This window comes from Balaenoptera physalus, assembly GCF_965194825.1.
Source record: "Balaenoptera physalus genome assembly, chromosome: 11".
NCBI lineage: Eukaryota > Metazoa > Chordata > Mammalia > Artiodactyla > Balaenopteridae > Balaenoptera > Balaenoptera physalus.
In genome coordinates, this window is record NC_138896.1 from 85469565 (window position 1) to 85485640 (window position 16076).

The 16076-nt window shown below is 43.3% G+C and overlaps 1 protein-coding gene across 1 annotated transcript in view; it reads right to left on the minus strand.

The window, feature by feature from the left end:
- The window catches only part of ADAMTS9 (ADAM metallopeptidase with thrombospondin type 1 motif 9), a 223530-nt gene that overhangs the window by 30224 nt on the left and 177230 nt on the right, over positions 1–16076 (minus strand). The window lies entirely within an intron of this gene.

Genomic DNA, 16076 nt, shown 5'->3' on the forward strand with positions numbered 1-16076 from the left:
AAGTGATTGAGCCTGGAAGGGCTGCCCTGTTCAGTGGGGCAGTGTGTGCACTGCACAAACACTCAGCCAAGGGGGCCAGCAGAGACGGCAGTTCACCCCAAGCTCCACTTGCTAAGCCACACCCTGGTGCAGAGTCACCTGCTCACCAAGCTCTTTGTTTCTGGAGCTGCATTCTCTGAAAAGGACTATCTTTTGCTAATTTGCAATGAAGATGCCATACAGTCAAGTGGCAGCTGTACAGTCAGAGCACATGGTAGGTGACAGAAGAGCTGTATTTTAGAATGTACATTTCTTTTCTGTTATAGGTACATTAAGTTGCCAAAGACAAGGGAAGAGACCAATTACGCCAACTGCCATGCTCTCCCATCTTCTCTTTCTTTCCATACCTAGAAAGTGAACTGTTTCCACATCTCTGGTACTAGTTCAGAGCTGAGGCCAGCTTGAGAAAAACTGCCCCTTACTTTGTGCATCCAGCAACTGGACAACTCTCAAGCCTTGGAGTGATGCAATTAGCATGTTTCATAATTAAATTCATAGTAAAATGCCTTCTGGGAATTCAATCTTTTTTTTTTTCAATTAACTATTCTTATTAACCTCATTCATCTGTCTCATAAAAACTGTAAACTAAGCCTAGCCATACAGAACATACATCCTAGTAAATATAATTACCACTAAATATGTAGCCTCACAGTTAAAACATTTCAGAGCCAGAAGAGACTTCAAAGACCACCCAGAACAAACATTCACCTTAGTGATGGGCAAAGTGGGGCTCAGACATTGGAAGCAACGTGCCCTGGTTCACTCAGCTCGGAGGTGGCATTGCAAGAGGATACCCAGGTCACCTGTTTGCCACCTTACTATTCCAGAGGCTATAGCAGAAAAAGAAAAAAAAAAAGAAGAATCCTAATTCTCTTACCAGGCATAAAGTATAAGTGAAAGCTGCATTTCTATCTACTTGGTCTGTCTGAATACAAAGGGTGCTTTTCCAGAGTAATGGTGGGCAACTCTGCGTTGCATCTAATTACAACCAATTACAGGGACTGTTGCTGTTTTTCAGTTGCAACACATTTTGAGGTTATCACTTTGAGGGAAACACCGGGCCTGAGTTGCTGAGGCCCAGACAAAGATGCATTTTATCACTCTCATTTTATTTAACAGGACTAAGGTCTCTGAGACCACCGAATTTAAGAAAATCTGAGTCCTATACGTTTAGATTAGCAGAATATAAAATATAAAAGTGGGACTTCCCTGGTAGCGCAGTGGTTAAGAGTCTGCCTGCCAATGCAGGGGATGCGGGTTCAATCCCCGGTCCGGGAAGATCCCATGTAACGTGGAGCAACTAAGCCCATGCACCAGAACTACTGAGCCTGCGCTCTAGAGCCCGTGAGCCACAACTACTGAGCCCACGTGCCACAACTACTGAAGCCCGCGTGCCTAACGCCCATGCTCTGCAACAAGAGAAGCCACTGCAATGAGAAGCCCGTGCGCTGCGTCGAAGAGTAGCCCTCGCTCACTGCAACTAGAAAAAGCCCGTGCGCAGCAACGAAGATCCAACACAGCCAAATATAAATAAATTAATTAAAAAAAAAAAGTGAGTGCTTCCCAAAAAGGGTTGACCAGAAGATGCCAAGAATATTCATCCCTTGTGTATTTAAATGGGGTCACTTCTTATAATCCATTTATACCCATTTGGAACTCAGTGCCATAGAAGTCAGCATTTTATGACACGCACGTGTGGTATCCCCAGTGGGTGTTTATTGTGGAGCTGGAGTCTCCACCTGCCACCATCGGGCAGACCTGGGTTTAAATCCCGACTGTACCACGTACTAACCGTCTCCCTGTGCACGTAACTTCTCTGAGCCAGTCTTCATGACTGTACATGGAAACACTAATAGCTACTTCCCAGAACTGGGAGGATAAAATATTCAATAATATAATGTACAAGAGAACTCTGTGAGCACTCCAAGGGGAGCTGAGTCCTTTTTACCCTGGTCCTCTTACAAGGCTGTGAAGTCTTTGTAAGGCCTTTGCCTCACCACACCTCGGTGTCTGCAATGCCAGGCATGGGGCCTTATATTCTAGTCTGTGCTCAACAAATATTTGTTGAATTAATTAACAAATGTATGAGTGTGGGAATGGGTTACATCTTTTCCTGTGTCTGTAACATTAGCCAATTGTAGTGCGTTGAATGGTGCCCCCCCCAAAATGATATGTCTGTGTCCTAAATCCCAGAACCTGTGAATGTGACAGTATTTGGAAAAAGGGTCTTGGCAGATATAATTAATTTAAGGATCTCTATATAAGATCCTCCTGGACTATCTGGGTGAAATGTTGTTTTAGTCCATTCAGGCTGTTATAACAAAACCACCATAAACTAGGTGGCTTATAAATAATAAACATTTATTTCTCACAGTTCTAGACGCTGTGAAGTCCAAGATCAAGGAGCCAGCAGATTTGGTGTCTGGTGAGAGCCTACTTCCTAGTAGTTCATAGACAGCCATCTTCTCACTGTGTCCTCACATGGCAGAAGGAGCAAGGGATCTCTCCAGGGTCTCTTTTTTAAAGGCACTAATCCCATTCATGAGGGCTCCACTCTTGTGACCTAATGACCTCCCAAAGGTCTCATCTCTAAATACGATCACACTGGGGCTTAGGTTTCAACATATGAATTTTGAAGGGACACAAAAATTCAGCTTAGAGCAAACTTAAATCCTTATGAGAGATAGAAGAGAAGACACAGAAACAGAGCAGTTCTTTTGAAGATGGAGCCAGAGATTGGAACAATGCAGCCCTAGGGAATAAGAACAGCCACCAGAGGCTGGAGGAGGAAAAGGAGGGACTCTCCCCCACAGCCTCCAGAGAGAGCATGGTCCTGCTGACACCGTGATTTCCGACCTCTGGCTTCCAGAACTGTGAGAGAATACATTTCTGCTGTTTCAAGCCACCCAATTTGTGGTAATGTGTTTCGGAGCCACGGGAAACTCATACGCCAGAATGTGGGAGGCACTCACAAAACACTGGAAGAAGAAAAATGAAGAGATTTCGACTCACGTTTTCGTATCAAATCCTTGGACTCTACTGTATACCCAGAGCAGTTCATCCAAGTCGGGTCAGCTAGAAACCGGAAATTTGGGCGGGGGCACATTAAGCTTTGAAATTCCACAGCAGAAGGAAGAAGAAATCCTGAAAAGCCACTAGATGTCACGGCTCACTTTTCCTAGAAGAATATACTGTGTACTTCCTTACCCTGCCCCGCCCCCCCCGACACCCATGGCAGATAATGCTTCTAGATAATACCCACTGCTTGCTGAGAGTCAGAGGCACCCCTTACACATCCAGTGGAGACACCAAAGAGCAGGTGGACATTCAGTCTGGAGTTTCGCAGGGACCAGAGCTGGCATTCAGAACGGTTCCAACCTCCACCCTGAGCTCCACGTTTGTGTATCCAACTGATTCCCCCCACCCCATGTGCTACTTTACCAGGCTTTTCCACCTCCAAATTTAGCCCCTTCATTCTTGCAGGTACTCTCTTCTCCTTGATTCCTCTCTTGGTCTCACATCCCTCATCCCACACATTGGTGTTAACCGTGAAAATATGCCTAGAATCCAGTCACTTTGCACAATCTCCATCGGTACCACAGACCACCATGTTTTCTAGACTGGACTATTTTAAGAACTTCTTCCCACTTGGTTTTTCTGCTTCTCTCACAGTCTCACTACCTTCTAGTCTCCAATTGGCAGCCAGAGAAAGCTTTTTAAAAGCTAAATCAGGGCTTCCCTGGTGGCACAGTGGTTAAGAATCCGCCTGCCAATGAAGGGGACGCAGGGTTCGATCCCACATGCCGCGGAGCAACTAAGCCCGTGTGCCACAACTACTGAGCCTGCGCTCTAGAGCCCGCGAGCTACAACTACTGAGCCCACGTGCCACAACTACTGAAGCCCACGCGCCTAGAGCCTGTGCTCCTCAACAAGAGAAGCCACCACAATGAGAAGCCCATGCACTGCAACGAAGAATAGCCCCCACTTGCTGCAACTAGAGAAAGCCTGCGTGCAGCAACAAAGACCCAATGCAGCCAAAAATAAATAAATAAATAGACAGATAAATAAATAAATTTTAAAAAGCTAAATCAGGTTGAAAGGACTCCAAGCTCATTCAGAATGGAATTTAGGCTCCTTATCCTGGTCCATAAAGCAATGTATAAACTGTCCCCATCTCCCCATCCTGCCCCTTCCCTCTCTGATTTCATCTCTTCCCACTCTCCCTTCACTACACAGATGGAACCTCCTGGTCTCTTTGCTCCAAGCCTTTGCTCCTGCCTCAGGGCCTTTGTACCTACCATTCCCTCTGTCAGATATCTGCATGGCCTTGTCTCTTCCATTATTCAGTGTCCGATCCAGAGTCACCTCCTCAGAGAGGCCATCTCTGACCACGTTATAAAACAGCATTCCCCCCATCACTTTCTAACTCTTCTACCCTGCTTTATCTTGCTTCTTTCCATATTGCACATCCTGCCAATAAAATGACCTTGGACACTGCGCTTAAAAATTCCACACCCTGCTGAGAGATATCTACAATTTAATCAGAAATCTGTAAGAATTGTGAGAAAGAAAAAAAAAAGCCAGATTCTGGTCAAGTATGTGTGTCTTTTAGACCTGGGAATAGATGGATTTACTTAGAGTGAAAGAAATGCAAAAACCAACAGCGTGTTCATCTGGGTGAAGAGTCATAAATTACATGTGAATTTAAGGAACACGGGTGAAGCCACGGTCTTTTTCTTTAGGCAACTCTGGAAAAGGGGTTCAGGTGGCAGGTGACACCTCAAAGATCTACCTGCATCATGATTATTAAACTCAGTGAACCTGAAGGCAACCTCCCAAACCGGAAGGGGCTGATATCATTGTTTCCTTAAAGGTTAAGCATATTTCAACCCTTAGGAATTCCCGATTAATCGTAAAAATGTTTAAGAGAATCAAATCTATAGTATTAATATTTACATATTAAATATTTTAATACTAAAACGGTAATTTTATATGCATATTTTGTCTAGTAGAATGAAGAGATCAGCCAAGTAATACCCATTTAAACTATGAAATTGAGTAATAACTGATCTTGACTTAGGATTTTAATTTAAAATCTTACTAAAATTTTATCAAGTGTTAGAACATTTAAGACACTTTAAGGATTACCCTATTTATTAGCTTAATTTAAAGATTTACAAAAATGACTTAAGCACCTAAGAGGACGTATCAAAAACACAAATGAGCTACTAAAAATTAAACTGAATATACAGAATTTATCAACGTAGCTTAATTAAGTTTGCAAATGCAATCAAATATTTTTCAAGTGCCCTTAAAAATGGCTTATATGTTTTAGAAATAGATGTATAAGCTGAGCTTGAACACTTGCTTTCTTCACATGTGACTTTAATAAAGCAATCATTAATTCCTAAAACCAAGATATACTTGAGAACAGTCTTTTCTGTACCCACACCATGGAGGACTTCAATCATTATTTACCTCATTTACCCCTCATTAGAATATAAGCCCCACAAGAATGGTATTTTGTGTGTTAATTCACTGCTGTATTCTCAGTCCCTAGGGCTGTATCTAGCACATAATAAGTGCTCAGGAAAAGGTTGTTGAGTGGAGATAATTCTCCTTGCCCCAAGATCCTATATGAGTCTCAGGTGCTTAATAAATTCTGAGAGACTAAAGCCCAGTGACAGTATGGAAGATGGCCAAGATCCTGAATGAAGTCAAATGGAAGGGTTCAGAGGCAGTCCAAGGACCACGACTTCCTGGGTCCTCTGCTCTTTAAAGGCATCTTTACTTGCTGCCCTCCTCCATGAAGTCTTCCACTGGACTCAAAGAGTACCTGACATCACTGACATGACTCAACCTTGTGAGGTTACTTTTGTACTTATTTCATCTCCTCTAATGATGGTCTGAAGGGCTCTACATCTCTATACCACGCCAATATCCTCACATGCCTTCCAAATGAATGAATATATAAATGAATGGACAAACAAATGGCACTTTTGTAAAGCGACTTTTGTGCCCATTGCTGCCATAGATGTTAAGAGTCCAGGCTTTGCAACCAGGCTGCACGAGACCACATCCCAATTCCATGGTGAGGTGGTGTGTACCCTCAACCCATGTTTAAGAAATATTATGAATTCTTCAACCTTTAAAAATAAACTCTAGCCTCAATCTGCTACCAGGCAAGATGAAAGGAAATGCTAAACTCAGGACGCCCATGGAAACATTTAAAATTGTTTGTTTAAGATATGTCAATAGATACCTGCAAATGTAAAGACTTACCGGGACATGCAGGCCTCTGGGGGAAGAGTTTCAATGTGGTTTACATTTCAGCTTCAATATTTATAAACAGAATGAAATCCGGAGGGAAGCAGCCCGGGAAGATAAGCCTTTAGGTAAATAGTTCGGGAGGTACCAGAGGCTGCTTCCGGGGATGGGCCATTAGGGCTCAACAATGGGGGTGGTTGGGTAGAGCTGGAGAATAAGTTGAAATGGAAGGAAGAGAAATAAAAGAGACCAGGATTTTAGACCAGGGTTTCTCAAGTTTTAAAATGCACACAAGTCACTTGGGCATCTTGTCAAATGCAGCTTCTGATTCAGTAGGTCTGGGCTGGGGCCCAAGAGTCTGCATTTCTAACAAGCTCCCAGGTGATGCCAATGCCGCTGGGCCGTGGGAAACATTTTGAACAGCAATGGTCTGTGGTAGGAAAGCATCATACACCCCTCCAAAAACATGAGTACCACAAAACAACACCCCCAGAAACCCAGAAATACACACAGTGCTGTATTTATTCTCATCAGGTAGGTGTCTTAGAGGCTGTTTCTTAACATAAACTACCTTGAAAAAGTGCTGATAAGATTCATTTATTTGCTTAACAAATATTTATTGAGCATCTACTAAGTGTCAGACACTGTTCCAAGTTTTTGGGGTACAGTGGTCAGCAACCACAACCAGGTCCCTGATCTCGTGGAGTTTACATTCCAGTATGGAAAATCAGACAAAAATCTCATAAACCCATATAGAAATCCACAAGCTAAAAAAAGGATGAAATTGTTTCAGGTTGGGATAAATGCCAAAAGAGAATAAAATAGGGTTATAGGTTAGAGACTGGTTTGGGAAGGAGGGCTGTCGGGAGGGGTGCGAAGTAACCAGCCATGCAAAGTTCTAGGGAGAGAGCGTTGCAAGCAATAACAGCAAAGGTCCAAATTGAGAAGGAGTTTGGCAAGTTTGAGGGACAGCAACTCAGTGTAGCTGAGCTGCAGTGACCAATGGGGAGAAAATTAGCCCTGAGCCAGATTACGGTAAGGAGCTGGGACTTTATTCTAAAGGTGATGGGGTTTCAGCAGAGGAGTGATGTGAACATTTTAAAAAGACCACTCTGATCAATTATAAAATCATTAGCAGTGGCACAAGCCATTATGTACTTCCTAATAAAATAGAATATGAAAGACACAGCATCACTTATGATATGGAATATAATCCTGGAATATAAGTATTTAGATCCAACATCTAGTTTATAGGAACGACAGGAGGTAGAAGAACGAGTTCAAAGACGTCACGAGAAAGCACTTAGACAAACCCAGAAGGTGGGACCACTGGCCTCCTTTCTTTTGAACAAATCAGTGGCATGAAAAAAGGGAGGCGGGGGGCTTCCCTGGTGGCGCAGTGGTTGGGAATCCGCCTGCCAATGCAGGGGACACGGGTTCGAGCCCTGGTCTGGGAAGATCCCACATGCCGCGGAGCAACTAGGCCCGTGAGCCACAATTACTGAGCCTGCGCGTCTGGAGCCTGTGCTCCGCAACAAGAGAGGCCACGATAGTGAGAGGCCCGCGCACCGCGATGAAGAGTGGCCCCCGCTTGCCGCAACTAGAGAAAGCCCTCGCACAGAAACGAAGACCCAACACAGCCAAAAATAAATAAATAAATAATAATTTAAGACTTCCTTATTATAAAAAAAAAAAAAAGGGAGGGGGGTGCTTCAGACGAAGAGACAGTTAAAAGATATCACAATCAGGTTTATGCAATATATGGATCTTACTTGATCGTGGTTCCAATAAACCATCTATCTGTAAGGTGACATTTTTGAAACAACTGGAAACATTTTAAGATGGAAACAGGATCTTAGGTAACAATAGGGAATTCCTTTAATTATTTCAGATGGAATAAGGCATTGCATTTAAGGAGGAGAATGTCCTTACTTTTTATAGATGAATACTGAAGAATTTAGGAGTGAAAACTCATGTTTGAAATTTGCTAATGACATGCTTTGGATGAATAGAGAATAGCAAAAGTGATGGGATGTCACCTCCGAGATTAGGTGATAAAAGCCCTGGGACTTCCATCTTGTTGGCATTCTCTTTCTGGCTCTTTCCGCTTGTTCACTCTGATGAAGCAACTCACCACATCATCAACTGCCATAGGGAGACATCACTGGGCAAGGAACTGAGGGCAGCCGCTGGCCAACAGCCTGCAAAGGACTGAATCTTGTCAACAACTATGAGAGTGAGCTTGGAAGCAGATCGCTCCCCAGTCAGCCTAGAGGTGACTACGACATCCGTGACTGTAGCCTGTAAGAGACCCTAAAGGGGTTTCAGACCCAGCTAACCATACCTGGATTCCTGATCCACAGATGCTGCTGTGACATCACACAAATGTGTGTTAAGTTAATAAGTTTGGAGGTGATTTGTTATGCAGCATTAGATGATAGACGGATATATAGACAGACAGACAAGCAGATATATCAATAGATTAACTATATAATATACCATTATTATATAGATTTACCATAATTCATTTAACGAGTCGATTATTAATGGGCATTTACGTTATTTCCAAGACTTCTTCTATTATAAATAATGCTGTATACACACGTATTAGTCCACCCATGCCTTTAGGAAAGCATTCTTTTTTTTTTTTTTTTTCCTAAGATTGGACAGATTTATTTATAAGGTTTCTTTCTTTCTTTCTTTCTTTTGGCTGTGTTGGGTCTTCGTTTCTGTGTGAGGGCTTTCTCTAGCTGTGGCAAGCGGGGGCCACTCTTCATCGCGGTGCGCGGGCCTCTTACTATCACGGCCTCTCTTGTTGCGGAGCACAGGCTCCAGACGCGCAGGCTCAGTAATTGTGGCTCACGGGCCTAGTTGCTCCGTGGCATGTGGGATCTTCCCAGACCAGGGCTCGAACCCATGTCCCCTGCATTAGCAGGCAGATTCTCAACCACTGTGCCACCAGGGAAGCCCCTCTTTTTTTTTTAATGAGGTATAATTGACATGTAACATTCTGTTAGTTTCAAGTGTAGAACATAATGATTCCATATTTGTATACACGGTGAAATGATCGCCACAATGAGTCCAGTTAACATCCATCACCACAGGATGATCTACTCTCTTAGGAGCTTTCAAATATGAAATATAGTATTATTAACTATAGGTTAATAATTAAGGTACACTCCTACTTTTGAGAATTATTAAATTATCCTCCAGAAGTTTCACCAGTTTCTACTGCATCAACACTGCTGAAAAGCATTGCAGAGGTTAGACAACGCTTGGGCAAATATTGAGTATTATCAATTTTTCCTCACTTGATAGATGAAAAAAATTCTCATTGATGTTTTAATCTATATTCTGTCGATTTATGAACTAAATTGGGCAGTTTTCATCTGCTTGTCATTTTTAAAATTAAAAAAAAAAACAACTGCCTGCTTGTGTCTTTTAAACATTTTTCTTCATTTTCCTTTTATTCTCATCCTTTCTCTCTGTTTATTTTGTTTGTTCATTTTTCTTCAGTAAACACTTATTTTTTAAAAACGGCTTGCTCATCATCTTTGTAAACGGGAATAATGCCTTAATCTGGCAAACATTTTCCTCCCAGTTTGTAATTTATCTTTAGGCCTTGTTTATGGGTTTGCTTCTTTTTTTGTTTTTGTTTTTATATTTAAAGGTTTTACTTTTATGTGGGTAAATTGCTAATTTTTCTTCTTTATAACTTCTGGGTTTTGTGTCATTTCCAAAAAAAAAAAATAATCTTAGTGGAAGACGCTGATAATGACAAGGATGACGATGGTGACGATGGTGACGATGGTGATGATGGTGGAGGGAGGGAGGGAGGGGAAGGATGATATTTACTTCCTTTATTGTGGGCCAGTCACTGTTCTAGGAGCCTGATGCACATTATTTCACTTAATCCTTGAATTGTCTTCTGAGTTCAATGCCATTATAACTGATGTACAAATGAGGAAACTGAGTTCTAGGGAAGTAAGCAACTTGTCCAGATTTTAGAAACTGCACTCTTCACCACCACACACTTGCAAAGACTGTTTTTGATGCTGTTCCTCCATGAGTTTATGCCAACACAGAGCCCTTTGGTCTGTGACCGCCAAGCCAACTCCACTTCTTGGGTGCTGGGCATGATTATAATGCTTTTTCATTACCAAGGAAACCTTTTATTCCATAGGAAAATGGAACCATAAATGACTGAGCGCACACAAGAAGACAGAAATGGAAATTGTTGCTGAAAACCAGCTCCTACCTGAGCGACGGATTGGGACTCAGAACAGAAGCGTGGCCTTTCGGAATTGCTCGCATCCTGTACCAATTAAGTGTTTGGGGAAGCCGACAATGGCTTCCTGATGTGGAAATCACTTTGAAACGTGTAGGCTGGTAGTTAAAGCCATTAGTCCCACTTGGGCTTCAAGGACAACTACAAAGAAAATATTTTGTAAATTGCACAAGCAGCATGGATTTGCCAATCCCTGGGTTAGCCCAAACTGGTCAAGTAATTGCTTTTAACACTTTATTTCCTAAGTGGACTAATACCTGGGGAGATGGAAAACAAACTTGACTTCAGACAACATAAGGGCTTCTTAAAAGCTGCAGGTCTCTGCACCAGACAGCTGCTGAGTGAAAAGCTTGGCTCTTTCTTGGGACAAAGACGTTTTATTTCAGGCCCAAGTTCTGAGGGGGTCAGGGGGGATGCAAATAAGCCCAGCGCCTCTTGCCTGACCTTTCCTTGATGGAATGGGGATGGCTGCTCCAGCGGAAAGGACACAGAGGCAGCATTTCTAAGTGCTGCTCAGTCATATTAAAAGTTGAACCCCAAAGACAAATGGAATAGGAGCGAAGTCTAACCAATTAAGTAGAAACTGACTTCATCTTAACTTCACAGGGCCTGCGGCTCTTAACTGTTGGTATCTAGTCCAGAATATAGTTGAGCAATCACAGGAAATATTCCCGGCGGGACTCTTTTCTTCCTTCCTCTGCTTGCTCATGTGAAACAAAGTTCTAAATTTTCTCTTCTTTCTGTGAGCAAGCTCTCCGGTGTGACAGGTCAGTGTGTCGGGAGTGAGGAGGTATGGGCTCTAGTCTTGGTACTGTCCTTTCACTAATTTAATGCCCTGGACACAGCTGCTTCGGGTCTCATGCATGCTGAGTGCGTAAGCCCCTGGGTTTGGGAGTCAGGCTATCAGACTCTCTTAACCCTCGATTTTCTCATCTTTAAAATGCGAATTTAAAAAGTGGCTCCCCCACAGAGTTGTCATGACGGTTCCATGAGAGGACACGTGCAAAGCACTTAGGGCTCAGGGTGAATGGCACCCCCTGGAGTTGTGCAACGGAATGGCTGTGGCCTGTCACGTAGCGTATTAGTCAGGGTTCTCCAGAGAAGCAGAACCAACAGGAGATATCTACCTGTAGATACCAATATGAAATAGAGGTATACATAGCTATAAATATGGAATATACCTATAGCTATGGATATCTCTATATATAGATACATAACATATAATATTCTATTCTATCTATCATCTATCTATCGAGAAAGATTTATTTAGGGAAGAGATTTATTTTATGGCTCATGCAATTGTGAAGGTTAGCAAATCTGAAATTTGCAGGGCAAGCTGGCAGGCTGCAGAACCAGGCAAGAGTTGCTGCTGCCGTCTGATGGCAGAACTCCTTCTTCCTCAGGGGGCCCCACTCTTTCTCTTCAGGCTTTCAGCTGATTGCTGAGGCTCCGCCACAGTGTGGAGGGTAACCTGCTTTACTCAACGCTACTGATTTTTTTTTTTTTGGCTGCGTTGGGTCTTCGTTGCCGTGCACGGGCTCTTCTCCAGCTGCGGCGAGCCGGCCGGGGGCGATTCCTCGTTGACGTGCACGGGATCCTCACCGCGGTGGCCTCTGCCGCTGCAGAGCATGGGCTCCAGGCATGTGGGCCTCAGTAGCGACAGCAGGAGGGCCCAGCAGTTGTGGCCCGCGGGCTCCAGAGCAGGCTCAGCGGCTGTGGTGCATGGGCCCAGCCGCTCCGCGTGTGGAACATGCGGGATCTTCCTGGACCAGGGCTCGAACCTGTGTCCCCTGCACTGGGAGGTGGACCCCCCAACCACTGCGCCACCAGGGAAGTCCCTCCACTGATTTAAATGTTAATCATATTTGAAAAATACCTTCCCAGCAACATCTAGACTGGTGTCTGACTCAAAACTTGGTACCATGGCCTGGCCAAGATGACACATAAAATTAACCATTACACATAGTAAATGCTCAATAAATGCAGTTTTATGATGCTTGGGATATAGTTATTATTATTGTTGTTGATCTATATATCCTTTCAGGCCCCTTCTAGCCCTGACAGTATCCTCTGATACACAGCTTTCGTTTACAGTTTGGGAAGGGAAACAGAAAGAACTACGGTATTTTGCGAACAAGTGGAGCCTGAAAACCTAGTTTTCTCAACTCTAGGACATGGAATGGAGGTGAGAGTGTGGGCCAATACCTTCATACCTTTCCCACAGTAGCCCTTCCCAAATTAAACCATGGTTTCTATAGCATTTAGTCGGTTTCTAGTAGCTAAGAGATACTGAGTACTTAACACAGGTAGTGTTCCAAGTGCTTTAAATGTAAGAGCACATCGAGGCCTCACAGCAACCACGTGACATGGGCACCATTATTATCCCTCATCCCACTGAAGAGGAAGGGGAGGCCAGGGAGTGTAAGAGTCTTGTGCCAGGTCACACGGCTAGGGAGTGGGGGAACCAAGGCAAGCCATTCCATCTTGTTCTAGAGCTTATGGGTGCCGACTGCATGCCCACAGAGGACAAATACAAAGTGCTGGGGTGACAGGGTGAAGGAAACTGACACTGCCTGGACAGCCTCACTGCTGCGTGAAAGAAGATGCTCTGAAAGGTAGCTTTCCCTAGTCTGCACAGGACCACTTGGGGAGCCTGTTAAAAAGGCAGATTCTCAGGTTCCACGCCTAAAGATACTGATTAAGCTTGGCGGTGTGCCCACGAACCACAAAGGGACCCCCTGAAGTCTCCTGCCTTGGCCCAGAGTATGCTGGGGCCGAGAAGGCTCCCAGATGTGTACCCATTCTATGGTACTGTGAAACTTAGCACCAAGCACTGAAGAGATATCCCGGCTTATCAAGAAAGATGAAGAAGATGAAGAAGGCACTGTTCCCAAGGGTACCTATGAAAGTTTCTATACTTAATAATGGCTCATGTCCTAAAAGGCTGTTATAACATAAAGATGGCCCTATAAGCCTTGATGGCAGGTCAGATCTATCCAAGCATGAGAGAGATTCAGAATTCAGTGCACCATCACTTTAGTACCATAAGAATTCTATGTCCTGGGAAGCATATGCAAAAGCACAAAATTCTTGCCAAGTTCAAAAGTCTTTGGACCAAGACAGGAAGATGTCTATATATATAAGGGCCACATGCAAAAGCCAATCAAGCAATCTAACTGTTATAGAGTTTGGAATGCCGGTGGAAAAATCAGCTAATATGTAGAATTTGAATCCAGGAACATGGGCTATGGGAACATCCCTCTCTTGAAGTTAAGGTTCATTGACATAAACGTCAGTGTGGCTCATTGGGAGTTTGGACAATCACGTCAGCATCCGGCCAATCTCTCTAGTCCTTAAATGTGTGGAAAATGTAGTAGACAGAATAATGACCCCTCACTCCCACCCCAAAGATGTCCACATCCCAATCTCCAAAATCTGGGAATACGTGACCTTTTGACAGGGGACTTTGCAGATATGATATCAAGGTAAGGATATTAAAATAGGGAAATCATCCTGGGTTACCTGATGGACCCAATGCAATCACAAGGATCCTTAAAAGAAGGAGGCAAGTGAGTCAGAGTTAGGAAAAGGTGATGTGATGAAGGAAGCAGAAGTAGAAGGGGACAGAGAGACTGGAAGATGCTACGCCACTGGCTTCCAAGATGAGGGGAGAGGCCACCAGCTAAGGAATGCAGGCAGCCTCTAGAAGCTGGAAAAGGCAAGGACACAGATTCTCCCCTAGAGAACAGAGAAGGAATGCAGGTCTACTAACCCGCTTTAGATGTCTGACCTTCAGAACTATAAGATGATAAACCTATGTTGTTTTAAACCTGATTTGAGGTAATTTGTTATGGCAGCAACAGGAAATAAAGAGCCGCAGGGCAGCTCTCTGCCCAGCAGAGGACTCCGGCTTTCTGAGGACCCAGGCCTGAGCCCAAAGCAGCGAGCGCCCCAGGAGCCCCAGAAGACAGGTGCTGGGCTGGTACAGGACCTGCCCCGCGGCCTTGGGGAGCATCCCAGGGCCTTGCTGACATGCTTTTCTATCGAATCCCCACCTGTTCCTATTTAATCCTCAAAAAAGAGCATCTATAGCCTTAAAAAAAAAAACAAAAAAACACAAGTCTTCCCTAGGTGGAGTAAGAAGAACCATCCCAGTCTCTGCTGTTCCAACTCTTACGCTCGAGGGGAACCTCTGGTTTTTACAACAGTTGGATGAGCTCACAACTTTTCCTCACGCTAAGAGCAAGATTTAGGATATAAAAATGTCTAAGGGAATCAGAACCACCATTAAGATTTTTGGTTTTAGGTACATGTGAAAATTTGATAGCTTATGTAATTGTCATAATTTTAAACATTTGAAATATTAGAGTAGTAGCTTATAAGGCCAACTTAAAACATGTCATTGAGTACTTGATTTTCATTTGTAATTTTAAGTTAAAACCATTCTAAATCAACTTGCCACTTAGGAGTATTTAAAAGAACTTTAACCCTCAGAATGGGAGAAAATATTTGCAAACGAATCAACAGACAAAGGATTAATCTCCAAAATATATAAACAGCTCATTCAGCTCAATATTAAAGAAACAAACACCCCAATCCAAAAATGGGCAGAAGACCTAAATAGACATTTCTCCAAAGAAGACATACAGACGGCCACGAAGCACATGAAAAGATGCTCAACATCACTAATTATTAGAGAAATGCAAATCAAAACTACAATGAGGTATCACCTCACTCCTGTTAGAATGGGCATCATCAGAAAATCTACAAACAACAAATGCTGGAGAGGGTGTGGAGAAAAGGGAACCCTCTTGCACTGTTGGTGGGAATGTAAATTGATACAGCCACTATGGAGAACAATATGGAGGTTCCTTAAAAAACTAAAAATAGAATTACCATATGACCCAGCAATCCCACTACTGGGCATATACCCAGAGAAAACCGTAATTCAAAAAGACACATGCACCCGAATGTTCATTGCAGCACTATTTACAATAGCCAGGTCATGGAAGCAACCTAAATGCCCATCAACAGAGGAATGGATAAAGAAGATGTGGTACATATATACAATGGAATATTACTCAGACATAAAAAGGAACGAAATTGGGTCATTTGTTGAGACGTGGATGGATCTAGAGACTGTCATACAGAGTGAAGTAAGTCAGAAAGAGAAAAACAAATATCGTATATTAACGCATATGTGGAACCTAGAAAAATGGTACAGATGAGCCCGTTTGCAGGGCAGAAGTTGAGACACAGATGTAGAGAACAGACATATCGACACCAAGGGGGGAAAACTGCGGTGGGGTGGGGATGGTGGTGTGCTGAATTGGGCGATTGGGATTGACATGTATACACTGATGTGTATAATATTGATGACTAATAAGAACCTGCAGTATAAACAAACAAACAAACAAAACAACTAATACTAAACTTTCATTGGGTTATTTGTATGGAAATATGTTAATATAAATGTTTCAGA